Source organism: Notamacropus eugenii, chromosome 4 (assembly GCF_028372415.1).
Source record: "Notamacropus eugenii isolate mMacEug1 chromosome 4, mMacEug1.pri_v2, whole genome shotgun sequence".
Classification (NCBI taxonomy): domain Eukaryota; kingdom Metazoa; phylum Chordata; class Mammalia; order Diprotodontia; family Macropodidae; genus Notamacropus; species Notamacropus eugenii.
The window spans coordinates 352,441,683-352,459,756 of NC_092875.1; the positions used below are offsets into that span (position 1 = coordinate 352,441,683).

At 35.9% G+C, this 18,074-nt stretch overlaps 1 protein-coding gene across 3 annotated transcripts in view; it reads left to right on the top strand.

Annotated features, from left to right (window-relative positions):
• ADAMTS16 (ADAM metallopeptidase with thrombospondin type 1 motif 16) overlaps positions 1–18,074 on the top strand; it is a 252,081-nt gene that overhangs the window by 180,774 nt on the left and 53,233 nt on the right. The gene's annotated exons all lie outside the window — the stretch shown is intronic.

Genomic DNA, 18,074 nt, shown 5'->3' on the forward strand with positions numbered 1-18,074 from the left:
CATAGATGCCATAAGAAATAAAGTACTTGAGCTAGGGGTAGTAGTAAGAATTCTTCATTTATTAAAAATAATGCAAAAGACAAAAGCAACACTGTAAGATTTTGCAAGAGAAAATCTCCAGTATTCTAAAGAGATATCAATACCTACAAATAGGGAAATGGATGAAAACTAAACTATAACCAGAGTAATTTTTTTCTTTGTAGTTTCTCTACTTGCTGTACTTTATGCCACTTACTTTATACCATTTTTGTTTTATGTTTCATAATTAATGAGATGGGGTAATATTGAAGTATATGTAAGTATACATACACATACATATACATATATATATATATATATATATATATATATATCAGGAATTGATGCTACAAAGCATGGGATAATATGGGACATGAGTTGTTTTGGTTTGGTTTGGTTTTTTGAGAATTATAGTTTTGTGGAGAGTGGGAAGAAACATAAGAGGTGATTTAAACCATAGTCCAACCCAAAGACCAATGAAGGAAGGCCCCCCCTTATGGCATCTCTGATGTATGATCATCTTTCTTCTGCATTAATACTCCAGTAATATAAACTTCACTTCATTACAAGGCAATCTATGACTTTAAATTAGGAATTGTGAATATGCACACAGTGAGAGCTTCCTGTGATTCATTTACTGGATACATAGCTGTCTTAACAAGATGAACTAGATGTCTATTTAAAAATTGTAGTCTTTTCAGTTTCACATTGACACACAGGTAGGCAAGAATTGAAGAATAAAAAGTTATTCCTGTTAGCTAGTGTTTAGGTTCTGTAATAAATTCTGAAGATACAAAGGAAGGTCCAAAATCAAACAAATAAACAGTAACAACAAAAACCCAATAGTATTAGCCCTCAAAGAGCTATGTACAAACAAGGTTTGCCAGGATAAAGTGGAGGAGGTCATCCACAGAGGGAAGACACTAACATTAAAAGGGTTGAAGACAGGCTTCTTGTACAAGGTGTGACTTCAGCACAGATTTGAAAGAAACCAGAGAAACAAAGAGGTGGAGATGAAGAGGGAAAGAGTTTTAGTCATGGAAGGGGATGTGGTCAATGAACATTCTTAGAGTTGGGAGATGACATGTCATGTCCAAGGAGCGTGAGGCTAGTGTCACTGAACTGCAGAATATGTGAGAGAAGAGAGAATTGAGAATAAGAAAATTAGAAAGTTGGGAATAGAAAGAATAGTTATTATCATTCTTGATAATAACTAGCATTTTAATATAATGTTTTAAGGTATGTAAAAGGCTTTTAAAATGTTTTTTCATTTTATCTTCACAACAAGGAAAGGGCTAAAATGTAAAGATTTTATAAGCCAGAAAAATTTTTATATTAGACTCTAGAAACAATAAGGAACTACTGGCATTGACTAAATGGGGTAGGGAAGAGAAGTGATGTGGTCAGAGGAGCTTTTAGAAGGCCAGTTTGATAGCTGAATGGACTTTTTGTTGAGTACGTCCTTCATTGCCAAAGAAGACCATGCTATCGGAGAAATGATGACATGACTTGCACTTGACTTTGTTTTGAGCTGAGTAGACTAGAGTATAGAGAAATGAGCCAGAGACCAACCAGCAGATAATTAGAATAGTTTAGGCATGAAGTGATGAGGGCTTGGTTTAAATGAAATGAAGAGGTTTCTAAGGTCCCTTTCAGCTCTACAGTTATGATCTTATGTAACTTTTCAAGTTAATTTACTAATTCTCTTATATGCTTGACTGATTAAACTCTAGAGACTGTAATCTGTGCTCTTTGCATCCATTCCCTCATTTGCCACTCAACTGAACCCTTCTGCAATCTTCCTTCTCTTTCTCTCACTTTACTGAAACTATTCACTCCAAGGTCACCAATGATCTAATCGCCAAGTCCATCGTTTTTTTTCTCAGCCCTCATTTTCCTTAAGCTTTCTTCAGTATTTGATTCTGGTGATCATGTCTTCTTTTCTTATATTCTTCCCTCTATCTGTTTCCATAACTCGGTTTCTTCTACCTCTCTGACCACTATTTCTCACAGCCTTCATTGGTTCCTCTTCTGACGCCATACGTTTGGGTATATCCTAAAACTATCCTGAATCATCTTTTCTCTCTGTACTCTATCCCTTTACAATCTCCTCTATTCCCATGGCTACAGGAAGATAAATTCTGTCATTGATTACATTGAGTTTTATGTGTCATTTTGGATATCTAAGGGAAGATGGCTAGCAGGCATGCAAACTTGGAAGTTATTTGTAAAGAATCATCCATATAACAAGTGAAGTGGGCCTGGCCAAAAAAAAAACAAAAAAACAAAACAAAACTTCTTAATCAGGCTTAAGAACAGTATTCCTTTGCAGTCATCGAGAGGACAATCTTTAAAAAACAGGTGGTTTACTTTGCACTAATGGTCAATTTTCCTTTAATAGTGTTGCCTGATATGTATGATAAAGTTGAGCAGAAAATTTGCAGCTTTCATCACAATCCTATCCAAGTATTGCTTATAATGCCCTTCTTGACCAATGTGTCACTGGAACAACTTGAACTATGGGATTCACATAAATCCTGTGTAAACTGTATCTTCACTGCCCATAATGTTAAGTAATAGTCTCTCTACTCCTGTCAGTTCTCCCCCATTACCTAACCAACTTGTAAGTTTCCTTCTGCCCCATTCCCCTCCCTATTAAAAATCCTTAAATTAATGCTGGCCCCAAACCCTGTGCACAAGTTTTATGGTAAATGATTCTTATCATCAAGTACATTCATTGAGTAGCAGGAAATTTTAAAGACATGGACTCTTGAAGTAACAAGTTTGTTCTTTTGGTTAACTCTTACATATTTGATCCCATTTGATCCTCATATTAAGTATGTGGAATAGTTAGGGCAGGTATCGTTATCCCCATTTTACAGGCAAAAAAACAATCTCAGAAATGTTGTGATTTCCCTAAGATCCTATAGATGCTGGACCAGAAACCCAGTCTATTTGATTCCCAATTCAATGGTCTGTATGCTATACTCTTAAATAGGGGGGTCTGATTCACAGAAACTAGCCCACTTGTCTCTTTGCAGCACAAGTTGTGTCTGTAGGTAACTGTGAAAGCTGCAGGATCCCTTATGCAATAACATACACTCCCTCCAATGGACATCTGAGGAACCTCTGCCCCTGTTCCTTCTGAGAATACAGGTGAGGTCCAAGCCTGACTTCATCTGCTAAGGTACAAAGAATAAAATCTAGGCCAGAATAAAAGGATTAAGAATTATTAAATGAATGCTAGTTCCAAATGTAACCTATTGGCATCATTTAATGAGACAGATTAAGTCCCTCAGAGAACAAAGATAAGACCATTTGGCAGGTTTTGTTGGATGAATGTCAGAGGCACTTTTTATGATAGCTACCAAATGTATACATACCACTAATGCGCCCAGCCCTAAAAAGTGATCATGAACATCATTCCTACGAGAGGCCCTTTCCGTGCTGTCTCTGATCCCTTATCTCTTTCTTTCTCCCACAAAATGGAGAAAACTCAAAGTCCTTTTATGCAGTGTTAGCTCCCATTCTCTTCTACCTAAGGTCCTATAACAAGAGGAAAGGCCTGAACAGTTTATATTAAGTTATTGTTTATTTGTTTTGGGGGACATGAAGAGATAGATAATTGTTGCTATTTAAATGATATCCTGAGAGAATCTGTGTAAATGGTTTTCTCCTGGCCTTGTTTTCATCAGGTTTTTTTGACTTTTAATTTCATTATAAGTAAGCTTTTCTTCATCTCAGGCTTAGTTTAATTTAACAAGACAAATATCCATGTCTGTGCCCAATGTGAATGTCCAAATTCTGTCTTATTATATCTTGGCTCTGTGAGCTACTAAGCCTTGCTGCCCTTTGGGAATATTCAAGATTTGTGCAAGGAATTCCAGTGCATAAATTTTCACTACCATAGAGGGTCAAAGGCCTATATAGCTTGGGTGCCATAACTTTGAGCTGCGATTTGCGTGGGGTTCATAAGTTTTCCCATTGTGCATAGTGAAGCACATATTACTAATTTATGCCCCTATTACAACACTTTTATGCACCTGAAAAGTATGTTGGCAACCTTATGAGGCTTTTATACACCCAGAAGAATCTGGCCCAATAGCCATTTTTAGCATAGATAGTCATGAAGACTGTGCAAATAGCTGTTTAACAACAACAACCAAAAAAGAATTGCAGTAGGACAAATTAGCACGGGATCATTCTGCTGGATGACTTAAGTGATCTACAAATGCAAATAGTTCAGAATAATTTAGGAATATCACATCATGGTCTGCAGAGACAGGATATGAGACTGCAAGATTATCTGGTAAAATGATCATCCTGTCAGAGGAAAGTGGAGAAGAAAAAAGTCAGGTCTTTGCCGCATTCCTAGAAACTGATTGTGCTACTCTCTTTACTCATCTTTTCCTCTATCATCATGTGTTTAACTTTTTTTTCTCCCAAATTAACAGGACAAAATAAATGTGACTTTTAAAAATTCCTTCAGCATATAATTAAATTATAAATATGAATGAATATAATTTTATTCCACCTGTAATAATTTATTTCTCTTATAATTATTCTACCTATGATTTATTCCATTTATGATGGTGATACAATTGTTATATTTTCCATAGTCTAGCCTTCTGCTGAACCAGAAACATACTTTGGTCCCCTATGTCATTTATTTGGTCATGCTTCAGTATGTAAGTCTTACTCATCAAAGGTAATAAGTCAGAATCCATCTAAATTACCAAGTAATTTTAGATAAATGTGATATTTTGGCTTTCAGATACAAACACCCCTGAGAAACAGTGACTTAGATGGTATTGTTAGACAAGGTCAGTGTATACCATTAATGGAGAAAGAATCATTGGGGTTTATCTTACTCATATTCCAAGTATAGAGATTAGAGAAATTAAGAGAAAACTATTTTAAGTTAATTAAGTTTTTTTTTTTTTAAATACATTAATTCATTTGGAATGGAGCTAGTGGAAATGTAAATTTTACCCTAGAAGGTTAGATAGAGATAGGAGAGGGCCTAGCCTTGTGATTATATTTATATAGGATACTATTTGGTGAACAGTTCTGTCTTCCAAAGCAGGTTGACACTTTCTCTGTAACTTAAAGACTTAGAAAACTAGCTAGAGCACCAAGAGATTAAGTGACTTGCGCAGGGTCACACAGTTACTACGTGGCAGAGATGAGACTTGAACCCAGGTTTTTCTGGCTTTGAGCCTGACTCTTTAACCACTCTACTCTCTTAGATATAAGAATTGTGACAAATTCTAAACTAATAGGATTAAAATTAATGAGGGATTAACTGTAGCATCCAATATTAATTTCTAATTAGCAAAGGATAAAATACCTGTATAGGCTCATCTAAGTGTACCAAGCCAAGAAGAATTTTAGGAAGCAATGGTATAAGATAGCCTAGGAAAGGAGTTCTTAAATATTTTTGTCTCATAGACGCCTTCATTAATCAAGTGAAGCCTATAGAACTCTGATTATGTTTTTAAATGCATAAATAAAATATGTAAGATTAGAAAGAAAAATAATTGTATTGATATTTAGTTACCAAAATATTTAAACAAGCTTACAAACCCTAAGTTAAGAACCCCTGACCTAAGGGAAGAATTAAGAAAAGTAACTCGGACACAAAAGTGTTATCACCCTACCCGCTCCCACCCCCCAAAAAAAGTTACAGGAAGAACTATGCCATTCAGTTCTTTCTTTTAAAGATTTTTTTTTTTAAATAAAAGCATTGTTTTTCTCTTTCTCTCTCATGTTTAAAGCCATGTTTCCTCACTAATAAATTTTTCCCATGAGTCCTATAATAGGAAGGAATCTAAGACCTAGCAACCCCAGTAGGGGAGGGCAAAGCTCTCCTCTGCCCTGGGGTTTTCTTATATGTACATTACCAAAGCTGTCCAAGTCTTTCTGTTTGTTACAGAACCATAGATAGGAGAGAAGATGGTGATTAGGTCATTTTTTTCTCTTTCCTGTCTGTTCAATATTATTCTTTAGGGCATACTTCTTCTGTCTTGTCTAGTCCAGTTTTAAATATGTCAATTCAATGCTTTCTACATAAGGCCATTTGAAATTTTATTAGGTTTCAAAGACAGAATGATTTTCCTGATGTTGAATCAAATTTTCCTTATCATTGTTTTATCACCAACTATCATCTGACCTCTTGTGTTAATTCAATTCGCTGTTTATCCCAGAGCTTTTTATACTCACATGAACATATGCACGTTAAAAATTACGTACTTGATCAAAACAATTGTCAACCTAGCACCGTCCCCGACATGGGTGCCTACAGGCTTCTGTTTATCATTTAAAATTCTGTCACAGCCTGTCTCTATCACCCTTACTAGATTTGTTGCTCACAGCTCTCCTTTGGTGCACTGTATTATATCCACGTTGACTTACCGCTATTCGCCATACATGACATTTCATCATTGTGCCTTTGCGTTGGTGCTACCCCATGCCTGAAATGCACTCTGTCCTCCTTTGTACATCTTAAGACTCCCTTGCTGCCTTCAGAGCTCCACTGGAGTACCACCTGTTAAATGAGGCCTTTCCTAAGAGTTACGGGTGACTCTCCCCAACCCTTCCCCCCAAATTGCCATGTAAATATTCTTCATTTATTTATACGTTGCTTCCTCCAACAGAATGTAAAGTCCTTGAGAGCATGAAGTGTTTCTTTTCGCTGTCTTATACCTAACATCTAGCACAGAGCCTGTAACTTGCTAGGCACTGAAAAATATGTGACTAATTAACATAGAGAGGGCCAGTTACTTGTCCCACATAGGAGTCTCCTCGAGGGATTAACATCCTTAAATACACTTACTATCCTTTTATGTATAATGAATCTAAATGTATCTAAAATCTATTTTGAGCTTGTACAGCATTTACAAGTTTCAAAACCTACCATATAAAGCAGTCCATATTTTTACTTATACTAAAACTGTGTCCTTCAAAGGGCGCTTCCTATCTTTGGTATTCTGGAATACTGTAATGCCTTGCCTTTTCTGGCTAATCTTTGTATAGAAACTTTTCCATTTTCTTGGTCATTTTAGTTGCTTCTCTCAAGATAGTTTTTAGTTCTAATAACCTTGGGCATATTGTTTAATGTTTCTTCTTCTGTAAAACAAAAGAGATAGAGGATATTCGTATATACTTTTTTGTTGTTTGTTTGCATGTGTGTGTATGTAGATGAGTATTTCAAAAGGACTTTATCAAATATTTTGAAATATTATTTTATTATTATTATCTCTATTATACAAAAGAGGAAACTGAGGGTTAGAGCGATATGACTAAGGAGCTAACAGAACCAAGACCCAAACCCAGCTCTTTGGATTTCTCTAATTCTTTCCACTGTTCCCTCTGATTTATAGGCTCCTTCAAAGTGATGCCAAAGGTTCTATGGACCATTTAAACTGTAAATGCATATTGAATAAATGTCTCTAGGCAATATTTGATTCAATAAATTAATTCAAAAAAATCACTGAGAGCTTACTTTTGGTAAAATGCCAAGATTTCTTTCTTGAATCCTAAAAGCTAAATCAAATTTCATCACATCATAAATTTAGTTTCAGTCATTCTCATACTACACTATCTTATATTTGAAGATTGTTAGCCACTGTTCTGCTCTTAGAGGTTTGTAAGACATTTCTGGAGTTTGTCCCAATTAGCTCAGCAGTTTTTCATCATAATGTTATCTGTATATTTAAAGATGTCATTTTATGTTTCCACTTCCATATCATTTATGACAGCAATGAATAAAATTGGTCCCAGAACTGATCCCCAAGAGATTTCTTTTGACACTTTTCCACCAAGAGAAGGACTTGTCTTCTGACCATCTCTTTCTTAATAGTTTTCTGTTCATTTCAGTATGTTCCCACAAGTCCCATAGAATCGCTTGGGAGGAGAGTATGAAGGAAAGAAGGTCTTTGATTTTTGTTAATGTTTTACTCTTTTAGTTAATATTTCTCTTTCAATTGTTAAAATTTTAATCTTTCAAAGGATTTTTGAAAGTGTAAATAAATCATGTCCCCCAACTCTCCTTTGTCCAAATATACTTATTAACTTCCCAAAAGAAAGATTTTTAAGGAGTTGTCAGGTTTTCCCCTCATTTATTTTTTTAGTGAAGCTACATGCATTTAGGTCTTTATTTTCTTATTAAATCGTTCCTGTCAGCCCTATAGTTGTTTTATTGTTCTTTTTTTAAAGTGTACTCCAATGTGTCTCATTACAATGAGACTTTCTCACATTGGGATATCCAAATCAAACAGCTTGATTAGTATACTACTTTTCACTACATCCTGTTCATTTATCTAAGTGAAGAATCAGACTCATCAAGAATACAATATTCTGAAAGAAACCATCATAAGTCTGAGGAAGTGAGGTTAGGGTTTGAGCAATTATAATAAGAGAGTCAAGTTATAATGGAGATGAATCTTAGCATCACAATTGAAGAAGAATCTGAAAATTGTAAGGGACAATTATCCTCCATTCATAGCAATGAGTTACAATTATATAGTTCGTTAGGTTTTAAGGAAATTTATAGTTTCTCTTATTAGATCATCACAAATACCTGGATGGTACACAAGAACAAGATAATCCTTTCACTCCATCCTCCACATGTCTTAGAGTGATTTTTGTAATGCATCAATCACTCCCTTATTCAATAAACTCCAGTTTTTCCCAAATCAAATAAAAACTTCTTTGATATTTAAAACTCTTCACAATCTCTCTTTAACTTTCTTCCCAGCCACCTTATGCTTTCTTTCCTTTCATGAACAACCATAATCCAGTCAAATTATCCTTACTAATACTCATACATGGCATGTCATCTCTCAACTCTGTGTCTTTACAATAACTGTCCCCCTGCCTAGAATACGTTCCTTCTTCAACTACACCTCTTAGAATACTTGGTTACTTTCAAGGCAGAGCTCAAGTACCATCTGTAGTTGAAACCTTTCCTGATTCCCCTAGCTTGTTAGTTTCTTCCTCCTAAAATAATCTTGTTATCAAAAGAGATATCAATGTATAGATGATAGTTATAGATATAGATACATTTGTCTTCCCCAATTAGATTGTAACCCTCTTGGACACAGGAATTATTTCACCCTTGTCTTTGTTTCCGCAGTGCCTAGGACAGTGCCAGTCAAATAGTAGGTATTTAATAAATGCTTGCTGTTTGGTTCATCATGGATGAAGAAACTGAGGTTTATAAGTTAAATGCTAAATAGCTAAAGATGGGAGACCTGGAACTCACACCCAGATTTTCTGACTTCAAGTTCAAATTTATCTTTACTAGTACCCATAACTGAGAGAACACGTCAGAATGCCTAGCTTCATGTGTTTAGACCACTGAACTAAAATTTGAGGGATGGAAAGACAGTAATAGAAACAATGAATTCACGAACATAGCCTACTAATCTACTCTCCTTGACATCTTTTGAATATGTTGAATCAATGGACATGGAACAGAAGAATAAGGAAAAGAGAAAAGCATTGTGATATGAAAAGACAGACTAAAATTCATCATTATTAGTCAATAAAATCAAACAAAACTGATGAAACAAGTCAATTTTACATAATAAAACATAGGAATTAAATATGTCAATCTTTACCAGTTGCCTTTTGATTTAGCTATTTCATCAGGGAAATCAAATTTCCTGAAAACAATTTTCTAATTGTTTCCTTTTTCCTGTGAATTAATGATTAACCATGGCCTTGTCCAGGCTGCTGACAAAGCTTTTCAGTTGCCTATTCATTGGGCAGAAAACCAAAAGTTTCATTAGGAAACAATGAAAATGTGACTATTTTATTAGAATAACTCTCCCTTGGAGGCTCCTGTGGCTAATCTCCAAAACTGTCAGAGATCTGTCAACCTATTCTGAGTAACTTCATGATCTAGCTGGGGCTCAGTGGGATAAAATGAATAGATCACCCTTCAGAAGAGTTGGTGCACTTGCTAATTTCCAAAGGGCATGATTCAGAACTGTACAATTTGGTGTTTCATATTCATGCCTTAGATGGATCCCCAAGGCATCGGGGTGGTCAGAGCCATGGGACCTTTAAAATACCTAAAGCCCTAGCATTTTCTTTTTAAAATTTAAATGAAAAACAAAAACTTCTGTAGTGCCTTTCAGAAACCCCCAAGCTCTCTCTGTCAGCAACCAAAGGCAAGCATGTATTGTGGAAGGCTCACAATGTTGGATTACTGTCAAAATGTAGGGTCATTAGACTAATGAAATCCCCTGAAGTCATAAATCTCTGCAGGGTGCAGAATGTTTGGAGTTCAGGAGTTCTGTTGTAAGATGGAGATGATTCTAAAATGTCTGAAAGTCTTTTGCCAGCAGGAGCATCATGGCTAAATAATGAGGCGTCAGCAATTCCTACTTATTCCTATGGGATGGAGATGAGCCAGAAACCTTTGATTTCCTCTGCTCCTCCCCCACAAACTTCACACTGAGGTTTGAGGCAGACACACCATGCAGTTATCCTACTGGCACACCAACACTCCAACCTGGGTTTCAGCACGAATCAGGCATTTGTATCCCTTGTTTTTGAACCATGAGCCATAAATCACAATAATATTTCTTTCCTTTGTGTTGCTCAACTCAGCTAAGTGGAGTGACTGCTATGATTTGGCTAGAATAACTATCCATTTTGCTACATTTTTATATTATAAACACTGGTAACATACCTGTCGGAATGATGTATATAAGTGCTACAGAGAGGAAATGCGTTCCAAATGTTAAACTAGAATTTTTTTCTTCTTTCTAAAATATTCTACTAGATCAGAATAGAAGATATGAGCAAGTGTTGGTGTGAATGAACATTTTCTTTCAGCTTATCCACGCAGTTCAAAAGTAGTCATACTTCTCTCATGGACTGTGTATAAGATTTTAGTTACCAGAGTGTATCTGTCTATCTAGGTGTTAAGTTATAAGTGCATTAAGCACAATGATAATAATGCATGTGAACAATGATTATAATTTAGAAAGCTTTTTCATGTCCATTGTTCTCCTTGGTGCTTACAACATTGAGGTAATAAGAGGACGTTCTAGTCATAGCTAGCATTTTCTGTATCTGAAATAAAGCTTAACAAGATACAACTAGGCCAAGCAGGCCAAAATCACCCTCAGATTCACTGAGTGGAAAGAGGCAGAAGCCTCAGGACACTAGCTACCGTTGGTCGAGACTCCGGGGTACTCTGCTAACAGTGGATGTGAGAAGGGAGATCACCAGGGAAGCAGCAACATGTGGGAACGGGAAATAGGAAGAAGCATGAACCAATTTGGTAGCCTCCTATTTTAACTTGTTCTTGTTGATTAGCTGCTAAGATCAGGTGTTTCTGCACTATTATTAGTACCCTATAAACTCTAGCATTTTGTACAAAATCCCCTTGCCCTACCTTAGTTACACTGTGAAATTGATATAACATCATACTCAGAGTTGAGAGTGTCCTTATCTATAAAATGAGCTAGAGAAGGAAACCACTCCAGTATCTTTGCCAAAAAAACCCAGATGGGGTCATGAAGTCAGACACAATTGAAACAACTGAACAACAAAGAGATCATATGAATACAACATCTGCCCAATGCAGAATCTTCTCTACAATATCCTTGACAAGTGGTAATCTAAGCTATGTTTATAAAGCTCTTCTGAAAGGATTCTCACCTCAAGAGTATGCCATATCAACTTCACTTAGCTTTAAATGTTGCAAAATCCTTCTTTATATTGATCTGAAATCTGTATTCCTATAACTCATGGTCCTAGTGAAGTCCATTATAACTATGAAACAGTTTACTCACACTTCCATGAGTTCTTCAAATATTTAAAGACATCTACTATGTCCATCATGTATCTTCTCTAGTTCTAATCACTGGCGCCTTCAACATTTTCACATATTAGACAACTTGAACCAATCTCCTCAGGAGTGTTTCATTCAGTCTTGTAGAGTTCGTCATAAAAATTAGTGGCTAAAACCTACTTGGATTTTCCCATTATTTTCTGTTCATTTCAGATAATAGTGAGACTATTACCTCCTATGTCCTAAAAATTTTTGCTTTTCTTTTTATGAGGTGAGTTCATATATTTGGAGATGAAAGAGACCTTAGAAATCATATAATATCATAGGACAATAGCCTTAGAGGCTGCTAGATGGTACAACAGACAGTCAGGAAGAGCTGCATTCATATCTGACTTCAGAAAATTAACAGCTATGTGGCACTGGCTAAGTTGTTTAACCTCTGCCTACCTCAGTTTCCTCATTAGCAAAAATGGAGATCACAGCAGCACCCAGCTCCCAAGGTAGTTGTGAGGTTCAAATGAGAGAATATTTGTAAAGCACTTTTCAAACCTCAAAGTGCTACATAAATACTTGTTGTTAGGTCTTATTATTAGAACTGTGAAGGGACTTCAGAGGTCATTTAATACAAAATGTTTTCTGTCCTAGCTCCCTCTTCCTACATTTTTTTTAAACCAAAATGCAAGACTATTGAATTTCATCTTGATTCCAGTGCATTAAGATGTTTCTGCATACTGATTCTGGCATTAAAGAAATAGATTTTAAGTTCTTATTATGGGTCAGGTATTATTATCAAATAAATTAGCTCCTTCCTCTCCCCCCCTCCTAGTTTGACATCTACAAACATAATAACATTATCTTTGGTCTTTTGAAGGCATAGATACTGAATAGGGGGCAAAACTGGTAGAGAGCCCTTTGGAACACAACTAAATGCTTACTAGGTTCACATCATTCTATTAATCCACATTCCTTGAGTCTATTTGTTTAATCAGTCACAAATGCACCTACCTATACTTTCATGCAGTGCACATCTCTGTATTTTCTCCTCACCACTTTTGCCAAACAATCTCATGAGTGGTGACTAATAATTACATGAGAGATGCAGTGTGATCTGGTGGTAAGAGAGCACTAGATTTGGATTCAGAAGACCTGAAGGCCTGTCTCAGGTCTACTGCTTACCATTTGTCTGACCTTGGCATATGATTCATTTTTCCTGGCCTCTCTTTCCTCAACCGTGAAATAAGAGAATTGGACTGGATGATGCGTAAGACCCATTTCAGCCCTAGATCCTTTGAAAGGAAGGAAATTAATGTTTCGTAAATACCTGCTAAGTTCCAAATACTGTGCTAAGTACTTTAGCAGAATTATCTCATTTGATCCTCATGATAATCTTGGGAAGTAAATGCTATTATTATCCTCATTTTACAGTTGAGGAAACTGAGGCAGATAGCATTTAAATGATTTGCCCAGGGTCACCTAGCTAGTATCTGAGATTGGATGTGAGTTCAGGTCTTTCTGACTCCATGTCAAGCTTTCTATCTACTGTGCCACCTTATGGCTACTGTTATTTCATGTATACCCTCTTATAGTAACAGAGAAGGATATACATACATACACATATACACATATATGTATATATGTATGTGTATATATATACACACACTATACAGAGTGTGCATATATGTGTATATATGTGTGTGTGTATATATATTTATATATATATATATATATAAACTTGGCCAACCTTGAAGGGCTCTACACTGTCCCAAAAGTGTTAGTGAAGTTTGAATCTTTAATAACTCTAAATTGCACTTACTTTTGGAACACCTTGTATTCATTTCAGTTATTTTTCATTATAGGAAGTATAAGGAAACTTATAGAAGACTTACTTCTCCTAACCCTGCTTCCATGAGAAGAAATTGCCAGTTATTCTGAACCTTAGCAGTATTACAAAAGAATAAAATTATCAAAAATAACAATGATCTCTAAATTTTCCTACTTCGCCCTTCCCAATGCTACTTAAAAATCTCTCCCGCTTCCTTTCCTTCTCCCTTCCCCCTCCCTCTTCCTCTCCTGTTTCCTCCTTCTCTTGTTCTCTCTTCTCTCTTTCACAGATACACACACACACACACACACACACACACTCTCACACACACACACACACACACACACACACACACACAGTAGTGGTAGAAAAGAGAATGCTCTATCCCCAGAAAAACAGATTTCTTAAAGCATCCTTGCCACCTGTTAGCATTAAGTACCCATCCTATCCCCCATTAGCCACTGCTATTTACATGTAAACCACTAAGAAGTTACAACCCTTATCTAGCCTTATCTACCTCTACCTGAGGCCAAAGATCTGTCTTAAAGGTGCTGTTAACCTCTGGTCTTTTAAACAAATCATTTTGGGCAGCTGTTCAGCTAGAGCCATGACTCATGAGTCTAGAATTATTTTAATTTGATTTGGAGCTGTATAATAAGCTAGGTGTGCTAATGATGAGTGTTGTATAAAATTCTAAAGCGTAAGTCTAACCATATCTCCCCCATGAAAGATAACACTGTTTTTTTTAAAGGAACATTTTGCATGTATAAAAAAATATCCCAGCCAACTTAAAACACGAGCAGCTGTATGAAGATATGATATCTGGAAGGGAAGCCAAGTTAGAAAAGTTGTTTAATGGGCCAAACAAAACAAGGAACAATTAAGGCTCAGTTGGCTTATTTCCGAAGCCCCAGATACCCCTACATAAAAATCTTTGAAAGTTAGGAGAGGGGAAAGAGGCTGGATAAAAAGGTAATAAAATCCTAACACTCTAATTTAAATGTCTAGGACATTAACTCACCCTGCAATGATTAAAAATATAGGTCCACATTGCCTTAAGATGATAGACAAAATTTCTTTACCTAAATATTCCTTATAAGAAAGTTACCAGCATGTTAAGGAAATCCTCTGAGCCTGAGGCTATTCAATCAGTTTAAGTAAATATCCTTAACTTTTCATCATTCCATTTTCATTTTTGAATTCGTTTATTTTCTCCTTATAAATTGCACATGTTCAGGTAGTTTCATATGTTTTGGAAGAAACATAAATTAAACCCTTCATTTTTAGCTTTGTTTTTAGCAAAACAGCATATCAACAACAAAATACTTATGCACAGAAACTAATGAAAACTGGTTTAAAAAAATCTGGAATAGTAATATGATCTTAGTAAAAAGAGTGCTACATTTGGAACAAAGAAGCCTAGATTATAGATTAGAGGCTGTGTGACCCTGAGGCAAGTCAGCTAACCTCTCTACATCTGGGTTTCCTCATCTGCCCTCTCTATTCCTAACAAACTGGGCAACTTTTATTCAAACTCAGCATTCCCTCTTCCATTACTAGGTCTTTGCACTGGATGCCCACTGTATAACTCAGAGCGCTGCCTCTTGCCCTCCCCAATAAAAACCTTAGCCTTCTCTCAGCTCCTGTGTTCCCTTTCCCTCCAGGGGAAACCTTTGCTGATTCCTCAGATTATTCAGGCTCCTTCCTTCCACAAATTATCTTGCATATTTACACACAAGTGAATGTAAACTCCCTGAGGTCAGGGACTGGTCTTTATTTTGCTTTTATATGCTTAGACCCTTGCAAGAGGTAGCTATTTAATAAATGACTATTGACTTGATCTGTCCCTAGGGAATAATGATACTTGAACTACCTACCTTACACAGTTATTGTGAGGAAGATGTTTTGTACAACTTAAAGTAAGATAATGAGATCAGAGAGCTACAGCTAAAAGGGAACTCAAAGTCACACGTCAAAACAAGTCAACAAGCATTTATTAAGTGCCTACTATGTACCAAACATTGTTCTAAACACTGGAGATACAAAGTGGAAAAAAAAAGCTGTTCTCAAGATGCTCACAGTTTAATGGGGGGAGAAAACATGCAAAAAAGCTATGTACAAACAACACATGCACACACACACGTATATATGACAAATTAAGAGAAAATTAGGGATAAGCATCAGTGCTCTTTCTAATTTTAAATAATAATCAATAATAATTTAAAGAGAAATTAATTCAACCCCTCATTTCACAGATGAGGAAACTGAGAGACCCAACTAATTTAAGTGATTTTCTCAATCAGCAACAGAGACGGGTTTGTAACCAGGACCTCTGATTTTAGAACCAGTAACCTTTGCACAGTGTTTGCTAAGCAAATTCAAAGTTATAGACAAAATTATGAGAGAAACAAAATGTATGAGTAGCTTAAAAGAGCAAACTATGTCCAAGTCCTTTTAAAGCCCCAGTGTATATGAAGAGACTATATACTTGGTAAATTTGTAAACGATTCTTCCCCATTCACTAAATTGGTGACATTTTGAGCAATCCTTTGTTAGCCAAGTTTGAATCACTTTATACACTAAAATGTAATAAAGTTTCATTAAAAAAAATTTCTATCATTTAGATTTCTTGGTAATTCACTAGTATAAGCATATTTGTTAATTGATCTACTCCAAGTTCTTCTTGGGTTCCAGTTCTGAACTTTGATGTAGTACAGGTATTATTAAAGATTTCAATAAATGTAAGTTACATTTATTTTAAAAAGTAAGTTAGGTACTTCTATGGGGTCTACATTTTATTTTCTATGTGATGAAAATAATAAAAATATTTTAAAGTTTCATGTCTAATATATATATACACATATATATACATACACACACACACACAATGCATTTTAACTATCATCACTCCATTTGAGGTTTTCTTGGCAAAAATACTGATGTGGTTTACCATTTCCTTCTCCAGCTCATTTTACAGATGAGGAAACTGATTTGCCCAGGGTCACACAGCTAGTAAGTGTGTTAGGTCTGATTTGAGCTCATGTCTTCCTGACTCCAGGTACAGCTCTCTATTAACTGAGCCATCTACCTGAATCTATCAGTGTTTACAGCAGTTGCTAAACAGTAAGTGACAAATCAAGATGTCACAATTTTGGACAAGAGCCTTCTCCACCCTCTGGCCATAGATATGAAACAGTATTATAATAAATTATGGTATGATTTTTTAAAGTAGATAAAGAGATTGTCTTCCATCCCCCCTTTTATTAGAATAATAAATGTTTTTTTTAACTGTCCAAACCTTTTTTCTTTCCCTTACTGCCACACACATACCACTGCTAAACTAGCTGAAATATGGGCCTTCTATTTTTTTGAAAATGGAGAGAAATCCTTTCATCTTTCTTCCTCAGAGCAGCAGTGGAAGTCTATTTGAGCTTGGAAAGTACACAAAAGTCATCATTATTTATGTCTACCCTAAAGGTAAACATGAATGTCTGAACAGAAGAATTAGGGGATCTATAAGTGAAAAGGGCAAGGGTGGGACAGAAGATGTTTTTCTTTTTTAGATCACTGCTACAACTCTTGCAGGAGCCAGAATTCTCTGACATCCTAGAAATACACCATACTCTAGCACCATCACTCACCCCTGTGGGTATCTCAATGATAGTCCAAAAATGGTAAAAGATTCTATAGATACTTTTTTTTGTCCCATAGTCATCAGGTTCCAATATTTTTATATCACTTCTAGGATGTTATGCCAAAAACTACTTTGAGATACTTTTAAAAAATTTAAATCATTCTTCTAAACATTTTAAAATTGCCAAGATAGATAAACAGAAGTATTACTGATTTCAACAAGACTTTGCATGGTGGGAAAAGTTAATGAATGAAAGAAAGAAAAGAAAGAATGAGAGAGGAAGTCAGAATGAACAAAAGGAGAGAGAAGAAGGGAAAGGGAATGTAAGGGAAGGAAAGAAAAGAAGGGAAGGGAAGAAAGGAAGAGAAGGGAAAAAAGAAGGAAAGAGAACAGAAGAAAAGAAGGGAAGGAAAGACAAAGGAAGTAAAAGGAAAGGGAACAAAGAGAAAGAAGAAATGAAGGAAAGGGAATAGAGTTTATTAAGTGACTGCTCTGCACTAGGTTCTAAGCAATGATGTTACAAATACAAAACAGAACTAGCTCCTGCCCTCAAGGACCTTGCATTTTAACAGGGGAAGAGGTAACATGTGGAAGGTTGGGGGAATTGGGAGTCTTTGCTCTGGAGAGTCACCAGGACTTTTCCAGCAGCATTGGTAATATTGATTTAAATATTGTTCCCAGAGCAAGAGGTGGAAATCATCTATTCTCTGGAGATCAGCTTTAGAGGATCACTATCCCAGGTGGAGACAAGGGGAAAATAGCAGAGGAGATGCAAGATGCCTGGGTAG